This window comes from Saccopteryx bilineata, chromosome 3 (assembly GCF_036850765.1).
Source record: "Saccopteryx bilineata isolate mSacBil1 chromosome 3, mSacBil1_pri_phased_curated, whole genome shotgun sequence".
Classification (NCBI taxonomy): Eukaryota; Metazoa; Chordata; class Mammalia; order Chiroptera; family Emballonuridae; genus Saccopteryx; species Saccopteryx bilineata.
Genome location: NC_089492.1, coordinates 54,762,449 through 54,775,687, shown reverse-complemented (window position 1 = coordinate 54,775,687; position 13,239 = coordinate 54,762,449). Strand labels below are relative to the sequence as shown.

Here is a 13,239-nt window from a genome sequence, read left to right as displayed (position 1 = left end):
TATCAGAGTTAACCTTTTGACCCTTTATATAGCAAGGCAAACTACTAAGTACTGAACATCTGCTCTTATAGTCCTACAATGACCTTCCCTCTGAAGCCCAAGGCACCTTACCTCATTCTCAGAAGGCCATACACACCTCATTTTCCTGTCTGTCCCTGAACCTATATATCTAATTAAATTTGATTATTTTCTCTTGTTAATCTGCCCCATGTAGATTTACCTAATTATCAGACCAGCTGAAAGAAGCTTGAAGGGTAGAGGAAAGGTGTTTCCTCCCCTATAGAACTGATTAGCACAAAAAAACATTAGTTAACACATCCATCACTTCATATAGTTATCAGGTTTTAGCTTGTTTGCTTGTCTTTATGGTGAGAACTTTTAGAGGACTTGTTCTTTAGATATTCTTGCACAAGAGCACACAGATGTTCATACTAGCCTTATGTTACAGACAGAGACAATCTAGATATCTGTCAATAGGGAAGAGTGCATTAAATTAGGTCCAAATGATATATTATGACAGTGGGGTGGATTAAGAAGAGAGATTTGTATAATTCAGACATCTTGACCACCAATTATTATTAATCAAAAATTATATATATATTGATGTACACAATCAATAAATATGCACATATATACATATATACATACATATACAGCATATACAATATATACTATACACTTAATATCCACACAAAAAAGTCTGAAACAATACTCACCACCATGTTTGTTAGGTTCTAAAGTCTACTTGTAAGGAGTAAGATCCTATGTAGAAATTTTCCTCTAAAAATTCCTAAGGAAGACACTACAATTTGTAAAGACTGGAGTTGGATTGTTAAAATTCAAATCCTAAATCCATTGATTATTATTAACTGTGATCTTGGGCAAGTTGCCTGATCTCTCTGTGCCTCAGTTTCTTTCTGAAAAAAGGAAATAACTATCTAGCTCATCAGGCTTATGAGGAATAAAGAATTATATTAGTTAATATTTGTAAAGTACTTAGAAGCATATTTAAAATAGCATAGGGGTATAGACGTGTTTGTTAAATGCATAAATAGCCTGACCAGGCGGTGGCGCAGTGGATAGAGCGTCAAACTGGCATGACGAGGACCCAGGTTCGAGACTCCGAGGTTGCCAGCTTGAGCACAGGCTCATCTGGCTTGAGCAAAGCTAACCAGCTTGGACCCAAGGTCGCTAGCTTGAGCAAGGGGTTACTTGGTTTGCTGTAGCCCCCCGATCAAGGAACACATGAGAAAGCAATCAATGAACAACTACGGTGTTGCAACGAAAAACTAATGATTGATGCTCTCATCTCTCTCTGTTCCTGTCTGTCTGTCCCTATCTATCTTTCTCTCTGTCTCTGTAAATAAATAAATAAATAAATAAATGCGGTCCAAATGCCAATTCTTCCTCCAACACTGGGAAAGAAACATTTCTACAATGAGATGCACAAGGACAACCTTTGTCTCACCTCAGAGAGGCACATTTTTCATCTCGGCCTCAGGCTGGCACATGGCCAATTGTACCGCTTAAATGGACATTTTCTTCTGCTCTCTCTCCCCTCCCTTCTTATGGACAAGGTACCTTATATGCCACGTCACTCTACTGTATACTTTTGTACTGCATGACGACCTGAATGTAAATGTATGTACTACGCTGTAATTAAGAAGGTAAATATCGCACAATGAAATAGGTTTCTGATTTTGAATATAATATGCATTTTGGGTAATATTTTGTTTTCCATCATAGGTTTCACAAGTTTAAAAGGTATTCTATCATATATATTTTATTTATACAATCTGAAATCTATACAAATTCACCACCCTGTCTGCTATATAAATATTTTGTAATCACTAATTTCTCATATTATCAGAGCTTAAAGAAATAAAATATAAGAAGTTGGATGCTACTTTCCCTATGAAATCTGAACCCACTTTATTAAACAGCTATGTTACACAATCTTAGATCTTACAATTTAAGAACAGAGTTACTAGAATAAAACCCCTCGGAACCTATATTTCTTGCCTTTACAAAGTGCTACAGAAGAAATAATCTATTGGTTTCATATTTTGTTTTTATTATGACTTAAAATTTTTCTGCCTTATTTCCAGCAGCCATCAAAAAGAAATTTAAAAATTATTTTTTTTACTTCACCACAACATCCCAAACTGAATGCTTTAATCTGCATTGGGTTTTCCCAGCAACAAGTGAATTTTTCATCCAAAGGCAATTCATTGGAGATGAAGTATTGCTCCTATCACTGTCTTACTTGATCTTGCAATAACAGTGATCACTCTGGAGTAACCAGAAAAGTCTATGAGGATAGAAGACAAAGAGGGAGAGGGAAGAAAAAGAAAAGGCATGTAGCCTGACCAGGTGGTGGCGCAGTGGATGGAGCATCGGACTGGGATGCGGAAGGACCCAGGTTCGAGACCCTGAGGTCACCAGCTTGAGCGTGGGCTCATCTGGCTTGAGCAAAGAGCTCACCAGCTTGGACCCAAGGTCGCTGGCTCCAGCAGGGGGTTACTCGGTCTGCTGAAGGCCCACGGTCAAGGCGCATGTGAGAAAGCAATCAATGAATAACTAAGAAGTCGCAACGCGCAATGAGAAACTGATGATTGATACTTCTCATCTCTCTCCGTTCCTGTCTGTCTGTCCCTGACTATCTCTGCCTCTGTAAAAAAAAAAAAAAAGGCATGTAATTGCCAACTTTTTGCCTGGCACAGACACGGAAAACAACACCCAGAGACAGACCTGTGCCAGGTCATCAAAGGTCTTAGGTGAACTTGGTCCATTGCTTCAAAGCTGCACTCTTTACTCACCCACAGCCTTGCTTCCTCTCTGTGGAGTAAGCATCATCACCAAAAGAGGTGTTTGAATTAAGAGAGCTTAGAAAAAGGAGAAAGAGAAAGGACGCCCCCAGGACAGACAGTTGGGTGGTAATGATACCAAACAAGTGATCTGAGATTCATGACTTGGGGTGCAGATTGATGTAATACAGAAATGTGCACCTAAAACCTATATAATTTTATTAACCAGTATCACCCCAATAAATTCATAAAAAATGAAAACAAAGAAACAACAACAAGAAAGTAGGTTTAATTTGGTTTAAGGGTCATTCTTAGGAATTCATCCTTAAAATAATGCCTTCAGTTCTCATACTTGCATTTAGAACCAGCTGTTAGCTCAAGAGATTTACTTTACTCACCCAAACAGAAACCTTTTAGAAACCCCCTATCAGGGGGTTCCTTCTTAGTTTGCTTTCAAGAATGATGCTTTAGAGACATTTTTAGAGAAGCAAAGTCTATAGAAGAGTTGCAATGTTTTCTCCAAACTTCCTATCACAGAAAAGGGGGTCAAGAAAACTTTACTGGTGTCCTCAGGAGGGCAGAAGAGAAAAGAGTGCCCAAACTCATATCCACAACCAACTCCATCAATTTCTAGCCTTAAGTTGTATTTTCTTTTGTTGATTTTCCTTAATTCCTTTGAAAAAGGTGCGTAGCCATATTCTCTTTATTTAGACAACTATAATTTTTCTTTTTACCTACTATGGTAATCATTTTCAAACAGTCTCAATATCTTTCCATATAAAAGCCCCCAGAAAGCTATTGTTGATATAGTTGGTAAGCTGGTGACCCAGGTCTGTCTGACTCTGGAGCCTGGCTTTCTTATATGACCAGCTTCTAAGGTAAGGTCCTCCCTAAAGGTAAAATACCATATGTAACAGGAACAGTGTTTCCGGGTTATTTAATCAATGTCATTTTGGTATTTGATAATCCCTAGCTCCCAGTTTTCCTCTGGGCTCTGTATCAAAAGTAAGTCCCCAAGGACTTGGATCACACAGCTTCTCCTATGGTAGAACATCATCTCCAGTCTGTGACTGAAGTTGAGCCAACGAGGTCCCCCTCGAAGAAAGGGGGATGTGATCTACAGGGACTGGGAAAGGAGCCTGTAGATCAGGAGTATAGGAGTATAGGAAAGGTAAGACTGGGATAGAACCTGTGTCCAAGGGGCCTCCCATCTCCCATCCACTTCTCCTATTAAAGGTCAATTAGACAAGGGGAGTGGGGGTGGGAAAGGGCTCTAAGAAAATCTAGAGTGACAGGTCCACAATGCCACGCCCAAGCTGGAGGAGGCTCTAGGTCTGAAGGAGGAGCTGCTTCCCTTTTTGCTTCTTGTCCCACACATGGTAAAGCAACAAGGTAAAGGGGTGTCAAGATAAACCAAGCAAAGTTCTGTCTTGAGGCAGACTTCACACAGCCTGTTGAAGGTTTTAATTCAGGGGTTCCAAATATTTCTGAGTATCCTGACGTGGTCCACTGGCTCTTGGTGTGGGTGTCAGTATGACATTCCCACAAATTGGCAGTGCCCAGTCATCTCTCAGCAGGCGTACCAAGAATCTGTGCCTCCTTTCTCCCAACAAGCACAATAGAACCCCTGAACCAACCTGGATACCATCTTGGAAAGGATCAGGAGAACAGAAACATGAAGGACTGTTTATCTTAAAGAAATGAAGTCACAATAGAAAAGAGGCTCTTTAAACTGAAAAATATTTGAACCCTACTGGCAAGCATCGGGCTGTTTTCCCACCTGTGCTCTTCAGAGAGCTGAAGAGTGAATATGTTAGAGGATGTGAAGCCTTTCTTTCCCTCTCTCTTTCCCTCCCTCCCTCCCTCCTTCATCCCTTTCTCCCTTCCTCCCTTTTTCCCTTCTTTCCTTTCTTCTCTCTCTTTCTTTGTTTCTCTCTCTCTTTCTTTTCACAGCTGAATTATAGCATGTAAATTCTGTAAGCCTGCTACACACAAGATGCAGTGAGTTCAGGAATTAGACAGTGGTGATGGTTTTCTAGCTTTGTGAATATGTTACTAACCACTGAATTGAATACTTTAAAAGGGTAAATTTAGAGTACAGGAATTATATCAATAAAATTTTATTTTAAAAAATGCCCCACCAAGAAAGAGAAATGTGGAGCAGTGTAATTGATTTCTTTATTAGCTTTTCTTTCTGCCTTTGCAATAAAAATTGGATACATTTTAATTAACTTTATGTTTACTCATGTCTTTATCTGCTTTGAAATTACTGTTCAATATATGCTATAACATAGCAAAGCCACAGGAAAACCCAGGAGTTATACAGTTAACTGTAATGTGAATGAGTAGGGTAAAAATGGAAAGATAATCTGATACTAAGATATTCTGAAATGATGGTGCACAGAAATAGCAAATTGACTGCATTTATAGAAAACTTAATAAATATGTACAGTTTTAATCACAGCATTCATTAGAATGAGTCCAGAAAAGCAGCATAATACAATTAAAAAGGTACCTGAGGATTTCAGACACCTGGCTCTTGCCTGGAAGAGAGTGCAGAGAGGGTAATGAGAGGTGCCGCAAGTGGGATCAGCAAGCCCGACTCCTGGGTCCAGCTTGACAAGTCCTATAATTATGGACAAAACCACTGTCTTTTCTGGACTCTGAGATCCTCACCATAAAATGTAATTGTTGGACTTGGCACAGAGGGTAAATGATACAATGTAACTTAACAATACACATTAATATCCTTTAATATGTATGCACTTCTTAACACAACATTACCACTTTTAGCAATAAATTATTTCTAAGAAAATAACTGGTCAGTTACACAGAGCTCTGTATAAGATTATACTTATTGTGGGACTGACTGTAATACTATACAATTAGAAATATACTTGTTTACCAAGTAATAAAATAGTTCACTATTTAAATAAAAGTAGATCAGCTCTCAAAGTTCATTTTACCCAAAGCCAGATATCTAAGGATTTTCAATTTATAAAATGATCAATTTACCAAATTTTGTATCTTTTAACTATTTGTGAGGTTGATATAATTTTGTATTAAGTGGGTAACAGCTTTAGTTTACCAGTTTGAATTAGTTGTAGTAGTTTTAACAGCCTATGGATATAACAATTTTTATCAAATGCAATTGTGTTAAAAGCATTTGAAGATTTCTATGCTTTTATTTTTTTTTACAATCTTTTAAAAAAATGTTATTGATTTTTTTTAGAGAGAGGGAAGAGAGACAAAGAAAGAGGGGAGAAAAGCAGAAAGCATCAACCCACAGTAGTTGCTTCCCGAATGTGCCTTGACCAGGCAAGCCAAGGGTTTTGAACCGGCAACCTCAGCATTCCAGGTCAAACGCTTTATCCACTGTGCCACCACAGGCGAGGCTATGATGCTTTTAGAGGAATTGTTGAGTCTTCTTAGAATAAGAATAACAGTAGTTAATAGCAATTTAGTGGCTTAATTATTAAAACTAATTATGAGCCCTGGCCGGTTGGCTCAGCAGTAGAGCATCAGCCCAACATGTGGAAGTCCTGGGTTCAATTCCCAGTCAGAGTATACACACAGGAGAAGCACCCATCTGCTTCTCCACCCTTCCCCTTCTCCTTCCTCTCTCTCTTCCTCTCCTGCAGCCAAGACTCCACTGGAGCAAAGTTGGCCCGGACGCTGAGGACGGCTCCATGGCCTCTGCCTCAGGCACTAGAATGGCTCTGGCGGCAATGGAGCAATGCCCTAGAGGGGCCGAACATTGCCTCCTGGTGGGTGTGCCGGTGGATCCTGGTCAGGTGCATGCAGGACTCTGTCTGACTGCCTCCTTGCTTCTCACTTCGGAAAAATACAAAGTAATAATAATAATCATAATAATAATAATTAAGAGACAATTGGAGAACTTGATCATTTATTGACTATTTGATGAGGAATTAGGTTTAATAATGATATTAAATTTATTTTGAAAACATAAATGATCTTTAAAATATTTATGGATAATATAAAAAATAGTAATTAGTAGCTTAAGTGTAATATGAGATAACCATATAGTTTCTATAGTTTCCTAGTTCATTTCTTAATTTACCCATCCTTACATTTTTAGGATTTTAAACTAATGTCGAAAACTTCTTCAGTCCTGGTGGCATGTTTTTGTTATGTCTGAGGCTCGAGTCTTCTGCCTCTTTCTACAGATTTCTCTGCATAACTCCACGTCCTTTAACATTTCAGGATGGCTCTGTCCTTTCGTATCAAATGGTTTTGCAAACAGCAATCATATCAACACATTCTAATTTTTTCTTAGAACCCAGAGTTTTAGAATGCTATATGTGTTGGGAATGTTTGGTCATTTCCAATTTCTTTCTGATGCTTCTAAATTTTAATTTTTTAATTGCAGAAACCTCAGGGTTGAGATGGCACTTAAATAACTATCAAGAAAATATTAAACTGCATAAATTTTTTTTCAAAAAGAGAAACAATATTCAAGTGGTTAAAAGAAACAAGTCTTCTGCTAAACTGGATAATTTGATAAATTTATCAAATTGGCTTTCAGGCAATTGACTTTTAGAAAATTGATCTAAGTGAAATAAGCCAGTCAAAGAAAGCCAAGTACATCTGACTTCACTCATATGTGGATCTAAGGAACAAAATATACTAATAAGCAAAACAGAGACAGACTCAGAGAGCAGGCTGACAGCTATAAGAGGGTAGAGTTGTGGGGAGGCTGGCGGCTGGGTAGTGGAGAGAAAAAGAGCAAACAGGAAAAGTGAAACAGGAAAACTCATGGACACAGACAATAATGTGGTAATAAGCCAGGGCAGGGAGGGCAGGGAGGGAAGGGAGGAGGCGGAGGAGGTGGAGGAGGGCATGGGAGGAAATATGGTGATGGACAGAGACTTGACTTGGGGTGGGGAACACACAGTACACTATACACATGATGTTTTGTGGAACTGTGCCCTGAAACCTAATTTTGTTAACCAGTGTCACCCAAATATATTCAGTAAACAGGAAAAAGAGTAAAACATTTCACTGTTAAAAAAGGAAACTGATATCCTGACCATGGTACAGTGGATAGAGCATTAGACTGGGATGCGGAGGACCCAGGTACCCAGGTTGGAAACCCTGAGGTCGCCAACATGAGCGCGGGTTCATCTGGTTTGAGCAAGGCTCACCAGCTTGGACCCAAGGTTGCTGGTTCAAGCAAGGGGTCACTCAGTCTGCTGTAGCCCCCCAGTCAAGGCACATATGAGAAAGCAATCAATGAACAACTAAGGTGCTTCAGTGAGGAATTGATGTTTCTTTTCTCTCTCTCTTCCTGTCTGTCTGTCCTTCTCTCTGTCTCTCTCTGTCACGAAAAAGGAAACTGATCTATAACATGATACCTCAACACAAAAGAATACTATATAGTCATTAAAATATTTATGTATGTACATAATCACTGACATAAAAAGATACTTACAATATATTTAAGTAGAATAAAAGTTAAAAACACAGTACATATAACACAGTGGCATTTTTGTGAAGAGAAAAGATATGTGTGTTTAAAAAGTGTCTAGGAAGAAATACCTAAAATATCATATAATGTTTATCTATAGGTGATAGGATTACAGGTATTTCTGGTTTTGCCTTTCCAAAATTTTCCTATCATTTATATACTATATCAGAGTTTGAAGGATCTCAGGTCATGTTTTCCAGTTATGCTAAAATTTTAAAAGCCATTTTCCATTTAGTATAAATTATATATATATAAGTGCCATACAATGAATTTTTATTATGCATTGTTAACATGTAATATATACACAAATATATATATATTTGTGTGTGTGTGTATATATATATATATATATACCTGTGCAAAAATGGAAATCATTTTTGAGAACATTATTTTATTTTTGAAAAATTTAAAACAAGCTAAAATAATCTGAATGCATGACCTAAAGACCTTCAATCTGATAATCTGTGGAAGTAAAGAAATTGGAGACATGCAGATGGAGCCAAAGTCTTCACTAAGAATTAAAAAAGAAACAAAACGGATGTTGAAAAATCATGGAGACATAAGGGAAAGTGTTCAATGTCCCAGAGATTCGGTGTGTTCTGGAGCAACAGCAAAGACTTTGCCTGCTGTCTCAGGAGGCGACAACCTCTCAAGCCGCCAAATGAACACAAGAGCCAGGTCCAGTAAATCCCTCCAAGCCCATTTCTCTCTGAGCCCTAGCGCATCTGGGAGGTGTAAGGGGTGGCAGTCAGAGGTAGAAGAAACTGGGAGAGGAAATGGGCTGTGCAAAGCGTCCATACTGGAGTGAGGTAAGGGGCAGAAAAGGAGCTGGTAATGGCTGCAGTGAAGGGAGAAAGAGCTCAAGTAGCAAGAAGAGAACGTGAGCCCTGAACTTCTTTTGACAAGTGGTCACTGACAGCAAATACACCAAAGATATAGTGAGATCCCCTGGATCAATGTGCAATAAGAAGCCTCTCCCACATCGCTGAACCCATACGCATAACTTAGTTGAGCAATTGCACACAGAGGAAGACACGGGGATTGCTGAAACAGTGGGGTTTTTGGTTTTGTTTCTCTTAACAATAATAGGGAACACTATGAAAACAAGATGAGCTCATGGAAACTTAATGTGTCATAGGGTAATGTGTCATCTGAAGGACCAGAGAGGAAATTAGTAGCCGAGTCTTCTGATGCATGTGCAACCAGTCTAGAAGCGCATTAACCATCAACATTTTCTGGCCTCGTCTTTTTATGATCAACGATCCAGCCACCTATATTAAGAAATATATATAATTATGTATTGATATCCCACTTTCAGAGTTAAGTCAGCTTTACATAAATGCATAGAACATAATAGTAACTATTATGAAATCAAGAGAAAAGTGAAACTAAGCCCGACAGCTAAAAGAAGCCTACTGTTATATCATACCACCCATGTCTGCACCATTGTTAGAGGTGGACTGCAAATCTACCAGAGTCTAAGCTGTCTAGAGGCTAAGCAAAGAGGAAATCGTGGCCATGGATATAAATAAAACTGCTTCTCTACAACAGGGGTTCTCAATCTCAGCACTAGTGACACTTTGAGCCATAAAAAGATGGTTGTGCAGGGCTGTCCTGAGCATTGTGGGGTAGCTAGCAGCATCCTTGGCCTCTACTCACTAGATGCAGTAACACCCCCTCCTCCTCCTCCTCATCTCCACTGTAACAACCAAAACTGTTCCCAAACGTTGCAAGGGAGGAAAGCTGATGTTTTAATTATTGGTAATGACCTTAAGTATTGATACTTTTTCTTACATATTGGGGCCAAACAATATGTTTTGTTAGTCATCAGTGAAAGACAGTTTAATATCCAATTATTAAATTTAAAGGGCATAGACAGACATCTTGTCCAACAGATGTACATCACTCTGCCTGTGCACACACAGACCTGATATCTGTGGGAACAAACCCAGAAACTTTTCATAAAAATATCATGGCCCTGGCTATAGACTAAAACAGGGGTCCCCAAACTTTTTACACAGGGGGCCAGTTCACTGTCCCTCAGACCGTTGGAGGGCCAGACTATAAAAAAAACTATGAACAAATCCTTATGCATACTGCACATATCTTATTTTAAAGTAAAAAAAAACAAAAACAGGAACAAATACAATATTTAAAATAAAGAACAAGTAAATTTAAATCAATAAACTGACCAGTATTTCAATGGGAACTATGGACCTGCTTTTGGCTAATGAGATGATCAATGTGCTCCTCTCACTGACCACCAATGAAAGAGGTGCCCCTTCCAGAAGTGCGGCGGGGGCCGGATAAATGGCCTCAGGGAGCCGCATGTGGCCCGCGGGCCGTAGTTTGGGGACCCCTGGACTAAAATATAAACTAGTCTCCTAAGATAAAGCCAGAAGAAATTAGTAAGAATGATCTCTCCTACCTATTCCCCCTTATTAGGAAACAAACGCTCAAAGATGTCAAAACAAGATCAGTTACCAGCAGATTTTATTTTCACTGAAGGTAACAACAACAAAAACTCATTTAAAAGTATATTGTGAACAAAACAGAAAGCCTAGGTAGGGACCCAGAGAAATAGAGTCAATTTGATTTTTGACAAAAAATATAGGCAATTAAATGGAGAAAGAACAGTCTTTACTGTAAAAGGTGCTGGAAAAACTGGACATCCACCAAAATTAATCTAGACCCAGATTTCACACTTGTTTTAATGAAAATGAATTAAAAATAAATAACAGAAGTAAATATAAACTGCAAAACTATAAAACTCCTAAAAGATAACATAGGAGAAAATGTAGATGACTATTGAGATACAACACCAAAGGGATGATTCAAGAACTAGAAATTGTTAAGTTAGATTTCATAAAAATTAACAAAAAACTTTTGCTCTGTGAAAGACCTTGTTAAGGAAATGAAAAAACAAGCCACAAACTGGGAGAAAATCTTTGTAAAACTCAAATAAAGGACTGGATCCAAAACATAGAAAGAATCCTTAAAAATTAATGACCTAATTTAAGTGTGCAAAAAGATCTGAACAGACACCGCACCAGAAGATATCCAGAGGGGAGACAAGCATACGAAAGATGCTCCCGATCGTTTGTCATGGGAGAGTTGCAAATAAAACAAGGTACACCTTCCCAAGCTTAGTCGAATGACAAAAATCCAGAACACTGACACCACCAAATGCTGGTGAGAACGTGGAACAATAGGAATTCTCTTTCATTGTCAGGGGAATGTAAAATGGTACAGCCACTTTGGAAAACAGCTTCGCAGTTTATGAGAAGAGTAAATAGACTCTTAACATATGATTCAGTAATCACACTCCTTGATATTTACCCAAATGAATAAAAAACTTATGTTCATACAAAACCCTGTATGTGTATGTGTGCGTGTGTATACATACTATTTTGTTCACAAATATATATATATTTCTAGCAACTTTAGTCATGCCGAAACTTGGAAACAACCAAGATGTCTTTCAGTAGGTGAATGCATAAACTGTGTACATCCAGACAATGAAATATTATTCATCACTAAAAAAGGAATGAGCTAGCAGACTACAGAAAGACATAGCAGAAACTTAAATGCATACTGGCAAGTCAAAGAAGCCCATTTAAAAAAGCTACAGGTGATTCCAACTATATGACATTCTGAAAAAAGCAAAACTTAGGATATGGCCAAAAGATCAGTGGTTGCCAGCAGTTCAAGAGGAGGGAGGGAGGCAGGGATGATTTGCTGGAGCACAGGGGATTTTCAGGCAGTGAGCTATTCTGTATGACACTGTAACAGTGAATATATGTCACTATACATTCATCAAAACCCGTAGAATGTACAACACAAATTGTAAACCCTAATGAAAACTGTGAACTTTAGTTAATAATAACGTATGAATATTGACTCATCAATTGTAACAGAAGGACCACACTAATAATGCAAGATATTAATAATTAGGGGAAACTAGGGAGGGGGTGATGAATGCCATATGGGAAACTTTCTGTACTTTCCACTCAATTTTTCTGTAAATCTAACACTGATCTAAAAAATAATGTTTGTTAATTCTTTAAAAAATATATGTGACAGAATAGGCACTGACTCTACATACTTTTGAGTCAGTATTTCAGAAAACAAATAACTCAAGTTTCTCTTCAAATCTTTCACCTTTTATTAAAACGGATTCTCAATTTTGAATAGACTATTGCCTTAAAATATTATTTCTGCTGAGAAAAGCTGCACACAATGTATTCCTTCTTAACACCCAATATTCTTTACAATTATCAGGGGCAGACTGTTGCCTGCTCTGTCTTAATAATTATGATGTGAAATAGAATTTCATTAAATCTTGGCTTAATTCCCAAACTTACACAATTTTAGCTTAGGAAAATAACTGGTAAGAGCAGAGCAATCTTTTAATGTTTAACAATAAAGTCATTATTCCTAACAATATGCCTATAGCCATTTATGATAAATGGAAGATACAATTACATTAGGCTTACAAAAATGGCAAGGCAAAGGACATCTGATAATGTAGCCCTGAGGTTATACATAGGTATTTGTGTAATGAACTGGATTTTATCATCCCTTAGTAACCTTGAAGAATCAACACTGTCAAACAATAGTTCCAAAAGTCACTTAGCTAAAAAAGCATGTGGTAGCAGGTACATAAACTATATGGTACCACTCAAGCGACCACTGTAGAGCTGTTGAAATCGAGGATAAGAAAGTGGTTGGAGCTGGTGAGTAAAACTGGGTCAGGGCAGTAAGCAAGGTGGGGCAGGAGTCTGCTGTTTTATGTTAAAGGTTTTTAGTTGTCTTGGTTTAAATTATGCATGAGTATCACCTTGAAAGTGGTGAGAATAATATTTTCAAGATGGTTAAAAGAACTATGTAAATAAATAAAAAATGTTTAGAATGTAATTTTTAAAAAAATCAAGATAAAAAGCT

At 38.0% G+C, this 13,239-nt stretch overlaps 1 protein-coding gene across 5 annotated transcripts in view; it reads right to left on the bottom strand.

Annotated features, from left to right (window-relative positions):
• LYN (LYN proto-oncogene, Src family tyrosine kinase) overlaps positions 1-13,239 on the bottom strand; it is a 122,891-nt gene that overhangs the window by 70,344 nt on the left and 39,308 nt on the right. Inside the window, exon 1 of one of the 5 annotated variants that reach the window (XM_066266144.1) lies at positions 5,323-5,341. The exons of the other annotated variants lie outside the window; for them this stretch is intronic. The gene's annotated coding sequence lies outside the window, so the exon portion shown is untranslated. Of the gene's footprint in view, positions 1-5,322; positions 5,342-13,239 lie in introns of those variants that run through there. 5 annotated transcript variants of the gene reach the window in all.